The sequence below is a fragment of the Equus przewalskii genome, chromosome 1, assembly GCF_037783145.1.
Source record: "Equus przewalskii isolate Varuska chromosome 1, EquPr2, whole genome shotgun sequence".
Taxonomy (NCBI): domain Eukaryota; kingdom Metazoa; phylum Chordata; class Mammalia; order Perissodactyla; family Equidae; genus Equus; species Equus przewalskii.
This window is the reverse complement of record NC_091831.1, coordinates 171459812-171478819: the sequence shown is the minus strand read 5'-3', so window position 1 is coordinate 171478819 and position 19008 is coordinate 171459812. Positions and strand designations below refer to the sequence as shown.

The 19008-nt window shown below is 40.5% G+C and overlaps 1 pseudogene; it reads left to right on the top strand.

Annotated features, from left to right (window-relative positions):
- LOC103546415 (ferritin heavy chain pseudogene) overlaps positions 1 to 19008 on the top strand; it is a 52792-nt pseudogene that overhangs the window by 12060 nt on the left and 21724 nt on the right.

Sequence of the window (19008 nt, the reverse complement as noted above, 5' to 3'; positions counted from 1 at the left end):
TGATATGATGTGTCAACACCTTTCATATTGGGAGGAAAAAATGCTTAGACAAGACTTTGTTTTTACTCAGTTTAATTAAAATTACAGAAACTAGCAAACAAAGAGTAAATAAATTAAATTTGCCTTTCAGTGCCATTCACCGTCTGCCCTGTCAATATCCACCCTGATCTGAATGATTCTAAAAGTCATCTGGGTCTTTCCTCCTCTGATTAGTCAATTAGCCACATCTCACACTGGTTTAAAATGTGTTTTTTCAGGTCAGTGAGTTACTCTCACAATCTTAGAGTAGTTGGCATACCAATAAAGACAGACTTCTGAGATTTCCCATTAGCACCCAAAGATTTTTGCCACTTCTTTATTTAGTATATTCAATATTTGAAAGCTCTCTAATACTGCTATAACTTTTTCTTCAAAATCATAAACATTACACAATCATGTTTTATTTTCTCTATTATATATTTTTGTGTTAGATATGGAGCAGGTTATTATTAAGCTCATGTTCACAGGTTAAGAAAGTCCACTAGAATATTATCCAACTTTAGCTTTCTCGTTTTGCAGCTTGCTCATTAACCGTTTTTGATTGTTCTGCTTTTTGCTTGTTCTGCAATCACCTGTACCAGTCAACGGGATTTTTTTTTTCTTTTTAGTGAGGAAGATTGTCGCTGAACTAACATCTGCACCAATCTTCCTCCATTTTGTATGTGGGTCACCGCCACAGCACAGCTTGATGAGCGGTGTGTAGATCCATGCCCAGGATATGAACCTGCAAACCCTGGGCCACTGAAGTGCACAAACTTAACCGCTATGCCACCGGGCTGGCCCCAGGAACTGGTTTTTTAAGAGATACTTGGGGGGCTGGCCCCGTGGCCGAGTGGTTAAGTCCACGTGCTCCGCTGCAGGCGGCCCAGTGCTTCATCAGTTCGGATCCTGGGCGTGGACATGGCACTGCTCATAGGCCACGCTGGGGCGGCGTCCACATGCCACAACTAGAAGGACCCACAACTAAGAATATACAACTATGTACCAGGGGTCAGAAAAAGGAAAAAAATAACAAATCTTTAAAAAAAAAAAAAAGAGAGATACTTGGACTATTCCAAACCTCTATGGGCAACCATAAGAAAAGCCTCTAGGTTGGGTGCCTCTGAAGAGAATGGCAGTGAGGTAAAGAATGAAAGGGGAAAGTAAAAGAAAACGGGAGGGCAACCTTGCACAGAATAATTGTGTGGCAAGAACTGAATCTGATAAAGTCAATTCTGTGCACCTGAGCCCCACCCCCACCAAAACCAAAACCAAACAAAACAAAAACCTGTGGCCCAGTTACATTCAAGGATGCCTTGGTACATGTAGCTCCACAAGGCTAGAACTAAGCTCATGCCTTCCCAAAAGCTGGAATTCTCTAATCTTTTATTTTAAATTTTGGCAGATTTAGTGAGCTGTAAGGTGTAAGTTATAAGATATAACAAGTAGTGTATACCTAAATTAAAGCACAGGTAGTGGGTATGATCAAAAATTCACATAGCAAGAAATATTACTTTATTTTATAGAAAAACTTAATTTCTGACTCTAGTCCCTCTGATCTCCTAGGCTAGTGGAAAACTTAAGACTAGTTATTTTTAAAACCTTTCCCTCAGTACCTCTGAGTTGTGTCAAGGTTCTGCTCTCTTACCTTCTAGGGCGGGACTGGCCCTGGCACTCAGTTCCCTCTGGGCACAGGCAACCACCGAGTCTGCCCCGGTCTTGTGTAAACGGCGTCGTCAGTATCACTGGTTCTCTTCTCACACATCGATGTATTTGGTACTTGGAATATTCCTCAACTGACTAAATCTCCGTATGCCTAGAGTTCTGAAGATTTCTGCTGCTTCTTTATTTATTATTTGTTTTATTTATTTTTATTTATTTTTATATATTATATGCCCCACTCTCTCCCTCACTTCTCCAGGATGTTCTACCTCAACCTGAAAATCTCCTTCTCCCTTTTTCCTGCTCCACAAACTCTCTAAATTTGCCCAAGAGCTTAAGCTTTTGGGAACAGAAGCCAAAAAGTCTTGCATAAAACCTCTGGATTCTTCCCTATCTCTATAGATAGCCCTGAGCAGGCTGTTTACTTTAAATGGAGGAAGTAAAAAGGAAAATACATGGATATAAAAACAAGCTAATATCACAAAATACTATCCATACTGCATACCATACACTAGGAATATTCCAAATAGATTGCAGTGCTAAATGAAAGAAAGAAAGGAAGGAGGGAGGGAGGGAGCAGGGGAGGGAAGGGAAACAAAAGAAAAGAAGAAAAGAAAAAACAGACAGGAAAGAAAGAAAAGACAGAAAAGAAAGAAAGAACCAGCCATAAAAGTATGAAAAGATGGCCAGCCCCAGTGGCCTAGTGCTTAAGTTCAGCATGCTCCACTTTGATGGCCCAGATTCGGTTCTCAGGCATGGACCTACACCACTCCTTTGTCAGTGGTCATACTGTGGTGGCAGCTCACATACAAAAAGTGGAAGATTGGCAACAGATGTTAGCTTAGGGTGAATCTTCCTCAGCGGAAAAAAAAAAAGTATGAAAAGAAAGGAGAATACCTTTATAATCTTGGCATAGGGAAGGGCCTTTCTAACTCAGACTTGAAAGCTAGATGTCATCAAAGAAAATATGGATAAATTTAACTACATAAAAAAAATTTTTTAATTCAACACTGCAAAAGAACTATGTGTGATGTCGAAAGATAAATTACGAATTGGAGGGATATGTTTGTAATTCTTTCCACAGACAAAAGGCAAATCTCCCTTATCTAGAAGGCGCTCCTATAAACAAAAACAGGAAAGAGACCATCAACCCAATCCAACAGTAAAATGAGCTAAAGATAGGAATAATTTACAGAAAAGGAAATAAAAACACTTTTTGAACACAAGAAAAGATACCTAACCTCACTTATGATATGAGGAATAATTAAAACTACCCTGAGATATCATTTCTCAGCTATTAAACCAGTAAAAATCCAAAAGTGTGAAATGCCCACTGTTGGCAAAGCTGTGGGCAAACAGGCAGTTTCATACATTGCTGGTGGCAGTGTAAATTAACACAGCTCCTATCAAAGGCAATTTGCAATATCTATCCAAATCACAAATGTGTATGTCCTTTGACTTAGCAAATCCACTGCTGGGAATTTATCCTATAGATACACTTGCATAGGTTATTCACCGAAACATTGAAATAGCAAAAGATTGGAAAACAATCTAAGTGTCTATTAAGAGAGATTTAGCTAACTAAATTATGGTACATCTATATATGGGAATATTTTGCAGATATATGAAAACAGTGAGAAAGCTCTATATGGGGAAAAAAACCACCAGGACACATAAAGGGGTTTTTTTAAGTATACAATATGCCATCTTTTTTGTAAAAAAGAAGGGGGGATATATAGCCATAACTACTTGTATATGCAGAAATTCTGGAAAGATTCAGAGGAAACTAATAACAGTGATTATGGTGGGGGGTGGGAAGCAGACAGTTGGGGCCAGATATGAGAAGTGTGTTCACATGTCTACATGCAATGTGACCCTTTAATGTGTCACTTTTAGTCTTTAGCCATATACATGTATGTTCTCTGGTCCTTTCTACCACTTAACTATGTTAAAAATTACAATGAATTCTGATGATCACTTTATACATTTTTAATGAATTTTGACTGACTCAAAATTTAAATCCAAAATAATTATTCACTTTTCAAATTTTTAACACTTCTAGGCTTAAACAACTGTTGTGTGTTTTTTTTAGTGCCATTAGAGTGAATACCATAATGCTGAACAGTTTTGTCTTTTTAAAAAAAGAATACAGGTAATTTTACTATAATCAGATCTTCAAAAAAAGTTTACTAGAGTACAGATAAGCTTTTCTTTTTGTAAGTATTGTTACAATATCATTCATACAGCCAAATTCCATTATGAGAAATTCCAAGAGACTTTCAGCTATTTTATTGTATTTTCTGTACCAGGAGTACGTAATTGTAATTGCTTGAAATGTATTAGCCAACAACTGAAGCTTGAAATATTTGGTCAGAAATAAATTTTTGCTTCAACATTGTTTGTGCTACTGGATTTGATCCACATCATTACTGTCTGCACACGTATTTTTCTCCAGTCTTGGATCATGCAACCTAGTCGGGGGGTCAAAAGCTGGGCTGTCAGCTCAGACTGTCTGGCCTCATGTCCTGACTCCACCACTTACTACCCGTGTGGGCTTAGGTAAGTGACTTCACTTCTGAGTACTCTGTTTCTTCATCTTAAAATGGGGATGATAGGGAGCTGGCCCCATGGCCGAGTGGTTAAGTTCTCGCACTCCACTTCGGCGGCCCAGGGTTTCTCCAGTTCGAATCCTGGCCGTGGACACGGCACCGCTCATCTAAGCCATGCTGAGCTGGCATCCCACATGCCACAGCTAGAAGGACCCACAACTGAGAAGAATGCACAACTATGTACCAGGGGCTTTGGGGACAAAAAGGAAAAATTTAAAAATCTTAAAAAAAAAATGGGGATGATAATGGTATCTACCTCCTAGGATGCCCCTGAGAATTAAATCATTCAGTGCCTGCAGATAGAAAGTGTCCCAAAAGCTTTAAATATATATTATCATTATAGATAGACAGATATACAAAAAGAGAAAAAACTGCCACCTGATTTTCTGGCATGGACTCCGACGAAGTGTATAAGAACACAATGGCATTTTTTACACAAATAGAACAGATATTCCTGAAATTTGTATGGAACCAAAAAAGATCCCACAAAGACAAAGCAATGCTGAGAAAGAAGAACAAAGCTGGAGGCATCGTCCTCCTGGTTTCAAATTCTACAACAAAGCTACAGTAATCAAAACAGTATGATACTGGCACAAAAACAGACACACAGATCAATGGAACAGAACAGAGAACCCAAAAATAAACCCACGCACATATGGTCAATTAATTTATGACAAAGGAGCCAAGAATATACAACGGAGAAAGGAAGTCTCTCTACTAAATGGTGTCAGGAGAACTGGGGACCCACATGAAAAGAATGAAACTGGACCACTATCTTACATCATACACAAAAATTAGCTCAAAATGGATTAAAGACTTGAATGTAAGACCTGAAACCATAAGACCCTTAGAAGAAAATACAGGCAGTAAGCTCCTCGACATCAGTCTTGGCAAGGATTTTTTGGATTTGACACCAAAAGCAAAGTCAATATAAACAAAAGTAAACAAGCGGAACTGCATCAAACTAAAAAGCTTCTGCACAGCAAAGGAAACCACCAACAAAATGAAAAAGCAACCTACCAAATGGGAGAAAATATTTGCAAATCATATATCTGATAAGGGATTAATATCCAAAATATATAAAGAACTCTTACAACTCAATAGCAAAAAAAACCCAAACCAAACAATCTGATTAAAAAATGGGGCCAGCCCAATGGCATAGTGGTTAGGTTTGCACACCCCACTTCAGAGGCCCGGGGTTTACAGGTTCGGACCTATGCACCACTTATCAAGCCATGCTGTGGCAGGCATCCCACATATAACGTAGAGGACAATGGGCACAGATGTTAGCTCATGGCCAGTCTTCCTCAGCAAAAAAGAGGAGGATTGGTGGCAGATGTTAGCTCAGGGCTAATGTTCCTCACTGAAAAAAAAAAGAAGAGCAGAGGATCTAAACAGACATTTTTCCAAAGAAGACATACAGATGGACAACAGGTGCATGAAAAGGTGCTCAACATCACTAATCATCACGGAAATGCAAATCAAAACTACGAGATATCACCTCACACCTGTTAACATGGCTATTATCAAAAAGACAAGAAACATCAAGTGTTGGCAAGGATATGGAGAAAAGGGAACCCTTGTGCCCTGTTGCTGGGAATGTAACTTGGTGCAGCCACCATGGAAAACAGCATGGAGGTTCCTCAAAAAATTAAGACTAGAACTACCATAGAATGAAAGTAGACTGTTATCTGTTGCCATACAAAAAACTAACTTAAAATGGATTAGAGACTTGAAGGTAAGATGTGAAACCATAAAACTCCTAGAAGAAAATATAGGCAGTACACCCTGACATCAGTCTTAGAAGCATCTTTTCAAATATCATGTCTACCTAAATGAGGGAAACAAAAGAAAACATAAACAAATGTGACTTCATCAGACTAAAGAGCTTCTGCAAGGCAAAGGAAACCAGGAACAAAACGAAAGACACCCCACCAACTGGGAGAAAATCATATATGCAACAAGGGGTTAATTTCCAAAATATATAAAAAACTCATACAACTCAACAACAAAAAAACAAACAACCCAATCGAAATAATGGGCAGAGGATATGAACAGACGTTTTTCCAAAGAAGATATACCAATGGCCAATAAACACATGAAAAGAGGTTCAACACCACTAATCATTAGGGAAATGCAAATCAAAACTACAATAAGATTTCACCTTACTCTTGTCAGAATGGCTGTAATTATCCAGACAAAAAATAACAAATGTTGGAGAGCATGTGGAGAAAAGGGGACACTCATACACTGCTGGTGGGAATGTAAACCGGCACCCCTACTATGGAAAATAGTTTGGAGATTTCTCAAAAAATTGAAAATAGAAATACCATATGATCCAGCTATTCCACTACTGGATATTTATCCCAAGAACTTGAAATCAACAATTCAAAGAGACTTATGCACCCCTATGTTCATTGCATTATTATTCACAATAGCCAAGACAGGGAAGCAACCCAGTGCCCAGTGACCGATGAATGAAGAAGATGTAGATATATATACAATGGAATACTATTCAGCCATAAAAAAGACAAAATTGTCCCATTTGCAACAACATGGATGGACCTTGAGGGTATTATGTTAAGTGAAATAAGCCAGACAGAAAAAGACAAACACCATATGATTTCACTCACACGTGGAAGATAAACAAACGTGTGGAGAAAGAGAAGAGATTACTGGTTACCAGAGGTGAAGGGGGTTGGGGGGTGGGCAGAAGGGCTAAAGAGGCATGTATATATGGTGACTAACAAATAATAATGTACAATTGAAATTTCACAATGTTATAAACTATTATGACCTCAATAAAATAATTTTAAAAAATAGAACTACCATATGATCCTGCAATCCCACTTCTGGAAAGATATATATGTGTGTGTGTGTGTATATATATATACACATATAATCTCCAAAGAAAATGAAGACACTAACTCAGAAAGGTATCTGCAGCCCCATGTTCATTGCAGCATTATTCACAATAGCTGAGGTATGGGAACAACCTAAACGTCCATCAATTGATCAATGGATAAAGAAAATGTGGTGTATATGTACAATGAAATATTATTCAGCCATAAAAAAGAAGGAAATCCTGCCATTTGTGACAAAATGGATGGTCCCTGAGGGCATTATGCTAAGTGAAATAAGTCAGACAGAGAAAGACAAATACTGTTTGGTCTCACTTATATGTGGAATTTTAAATACAAACAAACAAAAAAACCAAACTCCTAGATACAGAGAGCAGATTAGTGGTTACCAGAGGCCGGGGCAGGGATGGGGGTGGGTGGGTAGAGAGGGTCGGGAGGGGCAAAATGGGTAAAGGGAGTCAAAAGGTACAAACTTCCAGTTATAAAATAGACAAGTTCTGGGGACGTGATGTATAGCACAGTGACTATAGTTAATGCTGTATTGTATATTGGTAAGTTGCTAAGAGAGTAAATCTCAACAATTCTCATCACAAGAAAAAAATGTGTAACTATGTCTGGTGACGGATGCTAACTAGACTTATTGTGGTATCATTTCCCAATATATACAAATATTGAATCATTATTTTGTATATCTGAGACTAATATAATGTTATATATTAATTTATATCTCAATAAAAAATTTTTTTAAAAAAGGAATATAAAAACAGAATCTTTCTCTATGAGCCATACACAAACAGACACTCAAAAACAAGAAAAATGTTTCATTGGGGCTGGCCTTGTGGGTGAATGGTTAGAGTTCCACACACTCTGCTTTGGCAGGCTGGGTTTGCAGGTTCAGATCCTGGGCACAGATCTACTCCACTCATCAGCCATGCTGTGGAGGTGTCCCACATACAAGATAGAGGAAGATTGGCACAGATGTTAGCTCAAGGACAATCTTCCTCAAGCAGAAACAAAAGGAAGAAGAGAGGAAGATTGGCAATGGATGTTAGCTCAGGGCAAATCTTCCTCACCAAAAAAATAAATAAATAATTAAAAATAAAAAGATTTTTTAAAAAAGTTTCCTCAAGTCAATTATTTTCCTCAGAGAAGTATCTTGGAGGGCTTATCATCCATTTAGGGTTTGGAGGACTAGCAAGGGAGAAAAGCACACCCAATCTGAAAACGCACTGAATCAACAATGTTATAATATCATTTTCTATCTGGGAGAAAACAACCTATTGTTCACATAATGCAAACAAAGAAAGTGAAGTTCAAGGAAATTATTTTGCCTAGAGCTTCCCAACAAGGGGCATGCCATTTTAAAGAGACACATCAGAATTGGCGGTGGGGGGGCAGCAGGAGAAATGGGATGAGACAGTTACCTTTAACCAAGGGGCTTGAGGTGGACAGGAAGTAGAGAAATATTGCTTTAAAATGAAGTCAATTGGGGCCGGGGCCCGGTGGCGCAGCAGTTAAGTGCGCACATTCCGATTCTGGCGGCCGGGGTTCACCGGTTCAGGTCCCAGGTGCGGACTTGGCACCACTTGGCACGCCATGCTGTGGCAGGCGTCCCACATATAAAGTAGAGGAAGATGGGCACGGATGTTAGCTCAGGGCCAGTCTTCCTCAGCAAAAAGAGGAGGATTGGCAGCAGTTAGCTCAGGACTAATCTTCCTCAAAAAAATAATAAAATAAAAAATAAAATAAAAAAAATAAAATGAAGTAAAGGGGCCGGCCTGGTGGCGCAGCGGTTAAGTGCACACGTTCTGCTTCGGTGGCCTGGGGTTCGCTGGTTCGGATCCCGGTGCCCACATGGCACCGCTTGGCAAGCCACGCTGTGGTAGCCGTCCCACATAGAAAGTAGAGGAAGATGGGCACAGATGTTAGCTCAGGGCCAGTCTTCCTCAGCAAAAAGAGGAGGATTGGTGGCAGTTAGCTCAGGGCTAATCTTCCTCAAAAAAATAAATAAATAAAAATAAATAAATAAAATGAAGTAAAACTGGCCAAATTATCAGAGGAAAGAGATCGCTTATCATAAAAAAAAAAAAAAAAAGGAAGGTTCAACTTAAAAAAGAAATCATTATTGGCTTGCATCTCCACCACCCTGGGCCCCCTCATGTAGATGGATTTGGCTGTTTGTTTTGAGGATGAGGAATACAGATTAATCAGAAGGGTCGGTATTTATCTTGCCTTCCCAGGGGGTGAGTTGGAACCCGATCTTCCATCTTCCCAGGCTTCCTACTGCAGTAATGAAATTCCATTACATTGAAAATGATGTAATCCCCATGGGTTAGTGGTAATCACACTTGACCTATGTGGACAGGGTGGTGATGAGAATGAAAGAACAGGGAAATTAACAGGAAGAAAAGGGCAGCATTTAGATGTGCTTTGCTTGCTTTACTTTGCTCTAATCCAGTTATACAACATCTATTAAAAACTTGCTTCATTTCTGATGAGAAAAAATAATGAAAAATAATAGAGATAAATTGCCAAACAGCTTCAGAATTCAGCGTTCCCTGAACAGGGATCAGCGTTTCTTCTGCTTCCTCCCTCCACCTCCCCTTCCCCCCTCCCCCCACCATTGATCAATTCTCATTATTAGCTCTTAGAAAAGCAGACAATCCCTGGAACAAGCCTGGCTTCAGATCAGAGAGTCAATATTCTACTGTAACAATCTGCCAAAAAACGCAATTCAGGCGCATTTAAAGTGTGTCTCCCCAGAGGAAAGCAAGAAACAGAGGCCACTGAGAGGGCCTCACTATTTAGTCTGATTCAACCACAGCTGCCTCTGACATTTCTGAGCCAGTCGGGGTTATCCTCAGAAAATGCGAGTGAGCAAACGCAGAGTGACAGCAGACCACAGCACAAAGGCCGCCTGGTGCAGGAAGTTTACCCTGCTCCCCTCTCTATCCGCCCCTCCCCTGATGAGGAGCTGAGTTCCCGACGACAAGGACTCCCGGAGAGCGCCAGGGGGCACCAGGTGAGAGGAGGGGTACCAGTCGCATCGCATAAAAAATAATTGATGAAGCACTGGCTGAGGACCAAATGAAGCCTGCATCTCTGGAGGAGCCTTCGGAGTTGCATGATTCGGGATAAACACTGAGTACTTCTTTGTGTGTGTATACATGCGTGTGTGCGAAACTGCCATGTTTGTGGTCAAAAATGGTCAAGCATCCACAATTTTATATCATTCAACCACATATACTTACATTTGACAAATATAACATGTACATAATCGAAAACAGACTGGGATAGAAATGATCTTGGAGAAATGAACTGTTAGGAAGCCAGAGGTGAGGTGAGAATAAATGGCTTATTCAGATATTGTTAAATTGTTAAAAATCCATCTTGATTAGTATGATTTAATTATATTTAGTACTTAAGTTATATATATATGAAAATTACATTTTTAAGACTATTTGTGTTAGTGACATAGTAGTAATAAAAAAGGATACAAACTGTGTGATAAAATTCCAATTCTATTTTTAGTTTTATGTTTTTTATTGCAGTAACATTGGATTATAACGTTATATAACTTTCAGATGTACATCATAATATATTTCTAATTCTGTGTGGATTACATCATGTTCACCACCCAAAGACTAATTAGTTACAAGCCATCACCATACACGTGTGGCTCATCATCCCTTTCACCCTCCGCCTCCCCCCTCTCCCTACCTCCTTCCCCCCGCCCTTCCCCTCTGGTAACCACCAATCCAATCTCTATGTGTTTGTTTGTTGTAGTTTTTTTTTGTTTGTTTTTTTTTAAGGAAGATCAGCCCTGAGCTAACATCTGCTGCCAATCCTCCTCTTTTTGCTGGGGAAGACTGGCCCTGAGCTAACATTGGTGCCCATCTTCCTCTACTTTCTATGTGGGACACCTACCACAGCATTGCTTGATGAACGGTGCCATGTCCGTTCCCAGGATCCAAACTGGCAAACCCCAGGCCGCCAAAGCGGAACATGTGAACTTAACTGCTGCGCCACCAGCTGGCCCCTGTTGTAGTTTTTATCTATCTCCTACTTATGAATGAGATCATATGGTATTTGACTTTCTCTCTCTGATTTATTTCACTCAGCATAATACCCTCAAGCTCCATCCATGTTGTCACAAATGGTAAGATTTCATCTTTTTTATGGCTGAGTAGTATTCCATTGTGTATATATACCACATCTTTATTCATTCATCCCTTGATGGGCACCTAGGTTGCTTCCAAGTCTTGGCTATTGTGAACAATGCTGCAATGAACATAGGAGTGCATGTATATTTATGCATTAGTGTTTTCAAGTTCTTTGGAAAAATACCCAGAAGAGGAATACCTGGATCATATGATAGATCTATTCTTAATTTTCTGAGGAAACTCCATACTGTTTTCCATAGTGGCTGCACCAGTTTGCACTCCCACCAGCAGTGTACGAGAGTTCCCTTCTCTCCACATCCTCTCCAACACTTGTTTCCTGTCTTGTTAATTATAGCCATTCTGACCAGAGTGAGGTGATATCTCATTGTAGTTTTAATTTGCATTTCCCTGATAGTAAATGATGTTGAACATGTTTTCATGTGCCTGTTGGCCATACGTATATCTTCTTTAGTGAAATCTCTGTTCAGATCTTTTGCCCATTTTTTAATTGGGTTGTTGGGTTTTTTGTTCTTGAGATGTATGCGTTCTTTATGTATTTTGGATATTAACCCCTTATCTCATATATTGTCTGCAAATATCTTCTCCCAAGTGTTAGGATGTCTTTTCATTTTGTTGATGGTTTCCCAATTCTATTTTCAAATGTGTACCAAAATAACTATAGAATATATACAAAACATTAACAACATTCCTGGATTCTTGGATTAGATGTAGTAGTAACTTTCCTACAGCTTCAAAATTTTGGTCATTTATAGATTTTCCTTCCTTTTCTTCACCCCCAACATTAAAACATTGATCATTGACCCTAATGAATATGCAATTATTGTATAATGAAAAATATTCTTAAATATATGTATCACTTTTCTTACCTGTACTCTTATTATAAGATAAAGTTTATTATTCTCCTAAGAGCTAGCAGCAGAATTTTTTTTACACACAAACTTTCTTTGCAAAGTATTTGAAGTAGAAGAGGGGGCCCCCAGGGTATTAGAGAAAGAGGTAAAAATGCCTTGCGCAAGACTGAGTGAGGAATTTGTTCTTCTAGAGAGGGAAAGTAAGTAGGGAAAGTAAGTTTCCTATTAAGAAGGAAAGCAAATGAGGGGAGGGAGGAGGTTGAAAGAGGTGACCGGGCAGATGTGTGTGGTGATGGATGGTAATCAGTCTTTGGGTGGTGAACATGATGTAATCTACACAGAAACTGAAATATATAATGATATACACCTGAAATTTATATAATGTTATAAACCAATGTTACCACAATAAAAAAAATAAATAAGATCGCCTAAAGAAAAAAAATCACTAACAACCACATAAAAAAAAGAAAATAGAAAACATAAATACAAAGCTATTTCTATTATCAATAATTGTTAATCCCACATGTGCACTTGCACACATAAGAAAAAAAGAGGTTAGAAGAAACAATAGTGGGTTATCTTTTCTGTGGGTTATTTTTTCCTCCAAAATTTACCATGTTTTTCAAAGTATCTACAGTAAACATGTGTTAATTTGATAATCAGAAAAAAAGTCAGGGGCCGGCCCAGTGGCGCAGCAGTTATGTCCGTGCGCTCGGCTTTGACGGCCTGGGGTTCACTTGTTCGGATCCTGGGCACGGATGTGGCACCGCATATCAAGCCATGCTGTGGCAGGCGTCCCACATAGAAAGTAGAGGAAGATGGGTATGGATGTAGCTCACGGCCAATCTTCCTCAGCAAAAAGAGGAGGATTTGTGGCAGATGTTAGCTCACGGCTAATCTTCGTCAAAAAGAGAAAAAAAAAGTTATTCTAAAAACCAGAGGAGTTTAGATAGATTAAGAAACGGGGAGGGAACATTCCAAGTATATTGAATGCACTGAGCAAAGCGATGGAGGGGACACAGCTTTAACACAGCAATAGGCTAGACATAGTCTAGGTGCAATCACTGAGCCAGTCTGACTGACACCAAGAGTTCTCATGAGAGATGGGTGGGAGAGAAACTTAGAAAGGGAAATTAGGAACTGATGAAGCCTTGAATGCTGATTTAAGCTTCTAGGGACCGGCCTCCTGAGACTAAAATAGAATGGGGGGAAGCCTAGGATGATAAACTGCTCCAGACAAGTTTGTTTCAGAGCAAATCCTAGCAGGATCGCCAGGCCAAGTCAGAGTAACGGAAGATCAGAAGGCCCCATGCAAGTCATAACGGATGAAGGACATGAGTCAGGGAACTTATTCAATCCAGATGCCAGGCTGCTAAAGCATTAGGGAAGTCAGAGAGATAAAGCAAGAGAATTATTATGAGGCAGCCAGGCAAGGCTGAGTCTGTAGTCAGGCTATAATAAATCTCCAATCGAGGCCACAGATTCCTCTAAAGCAAGAATTCTTACCCAGAACATCAAAAACACTTGTGAAGTATTTTCTACACAAACACATACCTTGTGCTGTCCCTTCTGGATGACACATTTACTCTCTAGATCTGACCTTATAGAAACCCTCAGTTAACCCCTCCCAGGGGAGTTCCCTCTGGGAATGCACACTGGAAGAAGTGATTGTAGGAGCCTATCGGGATCAAGTTCTTAGGGCTTATTGTCCCCTAACCCAAGAAGTTCAGATGACTGATCCCCACAAAAATCTCCACAGTCCTAGAGTGGCATCCTCCTCCCCAAACTATCATGGGTGTTCCTTGGGTTCATCCCACATTTCATCAGGGATGAAATCTATTGACGAATGAATCTATTCAAGGAGGGCTATGATTTATCCAGTTCCTGGCTGGATAAGTCCAAGCTATTCAGCAAATTAAAGAGACTTCATCTGTGCTGCATGCTCCTTCTGCCCCACGATGCCCATTCCTGGAAGAGACCAACACTTCCAGCCTCAATCCAGGCGATTTTTCCACAAGTGAAGCCAAGGCCAGTGCTTTCCAAGCCTCCCTGAAGATAAGAATCGCAGGTTCCTGTGCCCATCCCTAGATCAACAACTACAATGTCCACGGGAGAGATCTGGTAATCTGCTCCAGACAAATGCTCTTATGGCCGAAGCATACTTCTTCTGTAAATGCATCTCTGTCTGACCTCCAAGCCCAGCTCATTTGGCTGAAGAGCTCCTACAGCTATGGCTGCCTTCAACACTACCTGGGAGAGGCCCGGCAGCCACCACATGTGAGACATCTCCACTGACTGCGGGCTTCCTGCAAGCTGAGCGAGGAGAGGCGCAGTTGGCTCTGTTCTTCCAGTAACCCGCGTCCAACACAGTCTCAAATCTGTTTCTGAAGGAAACAGTCAGGCAGGCAAATAGGTCCTCACCCGGAAGTGGATTATAGAACAGAATATCAGGGATCCCAGCACCTGCATCACCTCAGCTGGAGATTTCACAGGAATGTGGCCCTATCGGGTTCTTCAGCTTTCATCGAGTAGCCTTCTCCAGCCACTTTACCTGATACGGTTCTGTGGGCCATTAAGGCCTCCTAAAGCAGCAACGTTGTTTTTTATGTCCTAACCATTGAAGTCCAGATTATAGTCTAGACTGGGGTAATGGGGGCATAGTTGGTCCACTAGCTCTTCCAGTAACCCTACATATTCCACAACATTCCACCCATTGCAGGGTCTATACATGGGTGCAGTGCCCAAGCGAAATATAGACAGACAGGAATAGGTAGATCTCTGAGAGTAATGCCTAGGAGACCTGTAGCCTGCCTTCCCCATAATCCTAATCCTTCGGCAGGCTTCCCGTGAAAGAACTTGGAGAAACCTGGAGTCCACCCCAATTCACGGTGAAGACTAAAAGAGAACAGGAGTGAGACCTCTGGAAGCAAAGGCCAAACATAAAAACAGGCTACAATTAGGACCTGGCATCTATTACATATAGTCTTGTTACCATGGATCACACTCTTCTCAGCCTGTTTCAAGCTTGATTCCACCAGTAAATAGTATAATTGCTTTAGCATACGGGGCTTTAACCACCTCACGGCCTTGACCTTTCCCACCATTTCAACCTCCCAGGTCACAACTTACCTTCTTCCGGGCTCTGCACATCTGGACCAACCACATGGAAACAGACCTGTGTCCTATTTCAGGACCTTTCTCTTGGAAGTTGATTCCACGAGTAAACCAAGTGGGCAGACCCACCACATCCAGATGTTCCCACATCCAGTAAGGGAACTGAAGAAAAGTCTTGGAAGATTTTGAGCAAGAGAGTGGTACGATGAAATCTGTGCTTTAAGAGAGTTAATATGACATCTGCAGAATGGATTTAAAGGTAAGAGTTGCTTAATTCATGGGAAGGGTACTGTAATAATCATGTACAAGAGTCTAAAAGTCTAAAGTTGTAAGGTGAGAATGTAAAGGAAGATGCATATATTAGAGGCAATGGGGAAAAAAAATCAATTAATTAAGGGTGTAAAATTTCACCCAGAGAAAAAGAAGGCCTAAGAGAGAGTGCTGGTGGGACTGACATGTCTTAAAAATAGAGGCAGGGCAGAAGAAAGTTAGGTGTCGGAGAAAGCTGGGATTCCTGAGGGTGAGCACGTTTAGGGGTTATTTGGATAAAGCAAATCACTAACTGTATAGGAAGCACCAAGCTTCAGGCACCAATAAGAAAATAAAATTTGATTTCCTTTCTGTATATGTGACTGTGCTTACTGTTTTCTAAATTCAAGAGCAACTCAGCCCAGAAAAAGAATCTCAATAGACAATTCACAGAGGAAGAAATTCAAACGGCCAATAAGCCTTTGAAAAGATGTTCAATAGTGGAATCTCAGCTGATAAGGACTGATTTCTAAAAATAGAATGGAAGGCAAAAATCAAGTACAGTCCAGCCAATTACTCTCGAAAACTTCTTAATTCTCTCATTAAATACAGTATATGGGATTTGGTGGACAGAATCCTACATGTGTGTGCAAATATATAATGGATTGTGTTGCAGGGGGTCCCCAAGACCACCCTTAGTTTCAGTGATTCGCTAAGAGGACACACAGAACTCAGAAGAGCTGTTACACTTGTAGTTATGGTTTATCACAGCAAAGGAAAAAGTTTTACAGAGCAGAATCCGGGGGACGCCAAGCTTGAGCTTCGAGTTGTCCTCTCTCAGTGAAGTCACACAGACAGTGCTTGATTCTCCCAGCAACAACGTGTGACAGCATGTACCAAGTACTGCCAACCAGGGAAATCACCTTGAAGCCTTGGTGTCCAAGGTCTTTATTGGGAGTCAATCACATAGACATGAAGGACCTACATGACTGACCTTAGTCAGTCTCCAGTCCCCCAGAGGTCTAATTGCTACAGTGGCCCAGGGCCCCAGGTGAACCAAAACAGGTGTTCACCATAAATCACATGGTTAATATAAACTACCCAGCACGGCCTATGGTCACTATACAAAGACACCCTTATCAAGCAGGATATTCCAAGGGCTTAGAAGTTATCCCCAAGGAGCTTATCAAACGTCAGTCCTAAAGACCTTGGAATATGCAGGATGTGGATGCCTAGGCCTGCTGAGTTAACCCTCCACTGCACATGAACATAAAAATATGGACTATAGGGCCGAGTGGTTAAGTTCGCGTGCTCCGCCGCAGTGGACCAGGGTCTCGCCAGTTCCGATTCGAAGCGCGGACATGGCACCGCTCATCAGGCCATGTTGAGGTGGCATCCCACATGTCACAACTAGAAGGATCCACAACTAAGATATACAACTATGTACCCAGGGGGGTTTGGGGAGAAAAAGGAGAAAAAATTTTTTTAATGATTCAAAAAAAAATATATATATAGACTATATAGTAGATATCCATGTAAAACAAACTATATAATACTCCGGCTTTAAAGACTAGAACCACAATTCTTTTATAGGAATATATCCAAGTAAATAACAGATATGAATCAAGACCTAGATTCAAGGATGACAGTAAAAGAGCAAAAATTTGAAAACAAACTAAATGTCCAAGACTAGGAAAATGGTCAAATAAATCATGGTACATTTATCTTTTGAACTACTGCATCCATGAAAATCCAGATATTAAGTGAAAAGAACAGGTTACACTATATAATCAATGCTCATTTTTCATGGATTCTGTATTTGCGAATTTACCTATTCTCTAAAACGTATTTATTACCCCCAAAATCAATAATGGCGGTGCTTTTGTGGTCATTTGCAGATTTTCATAAAGTGGCAAAAAATTTGAGTCTCCCTGCAAGGACATTCCCACAAGGTTGAATAAGACCACACCCTGCCTTCCCGTTCCAGCTCTCAGATTGTAAACGAGTGTCCTTTTATGGGTTACCTACTGCCATGTATTTCACATTTTTGTGCTTTTTGTTGGTAATTTAAAATGATCCCCAAGCAGAGTGCTGAACTGCTGTCCAGCATTCCTCAGCACAAGAAGGCTGTGATGTGTCTTTGGGAGAAGATAGATGTGTTAAATTAAATAAGGTCCATTCAGGCGTGAGTCTTAGTGCTGTTGGCCACGAGTTCAATGTCAACGACTCAACAACATATCTTAAAAAAACTGTCTTCAAACTGAAACACACATAAAAAAAAGCTTATGTATTGATCAATTAAGGAAAACATTGTGACTACAGGCTCTCAGGACCTAACACTGTGCTTCTCCCAGGACCGGTGTTTCAGTATTCACTAATTCAGTGTTGCAGTGACTTCACAGAACACAACTACTGCAAATAATGAGAACCGTATACGAATATACAGCAATATGGAGGGATATATATCAAGATATTAATAGTGGTTATCCTTAATAATAACAACCTGGTGGATTTTAATTTTCTCTTTTATACTTTGCTATATTTGCCAGATTGCCTATCAGCAACATGTATCATAGATATAATTGAGGAAAAGTTAGTTATATAATAAATAAATGTAAGACTTTAAGAAATAGATTATGCCAATTAAAGACTTTAGTAACATTCAGGAAGTCGTGAAAGGTGGGCACTAATGTTTCACCACCCAGGTGAGCACATGAGCTCTCCCTTTGGAGTGGTGGGCGGGGCCTAGTAGAGAAAGCTGACTGAGTAATATTGTGTTTACTCATAGAAACAAAACTTCATTCTATTCACAGTCAAAATCGTGGAAGGGAAAATTCTTGTTGGCTCACCTCTTTCAGCCCATCTTCAAATAGAGCTTATTTATGAGCTGGGAGCTGAAAAGGACGGCGAATCCTTGCCTTGTTCCCACACTGATGCTTGGTGGTAGAGATAACAAAGCTGCTGTGGGCCTCGCATAGCCAACCCATCCCACGTCACACAGTGGTCAGGCTGCGCTTCAAGGAAACGTGGTATGCGAAAGTCAACGCTAAGACCATGAGAAGAGCATTGCAGGATTCTGACAGTCTCACCCCCTGGTTCTCTCTGGGGATGTGTGTTGTCAACACTTCACCCTCACATTACTCATAGGCGATAGCAGCTGTGGCAACATTTTTTCATCCTTGGTTTTTTTCAAGTCCCCTGAGAACCATATAGAACACACCTCCCGTTTACGCCAACTCTTCTTTACAAAGGATCCCTCAAGGCTTCATTAGTTTCTCAAACTAGCCCCGGAGGTCACTGCTGCCACTTTGGGGCAAAGCACTACCCGAGAGCACCCAGAAACCCAGGATAGCCATTGGAATTAAGAAACAGAAAAGCATCCCCACTGCAGGGAGCTCAGGAACACTGTGTGTGGCCAGTTAACCCGGGACTTAGGCATTCGCACCTAGATAAAGAAATA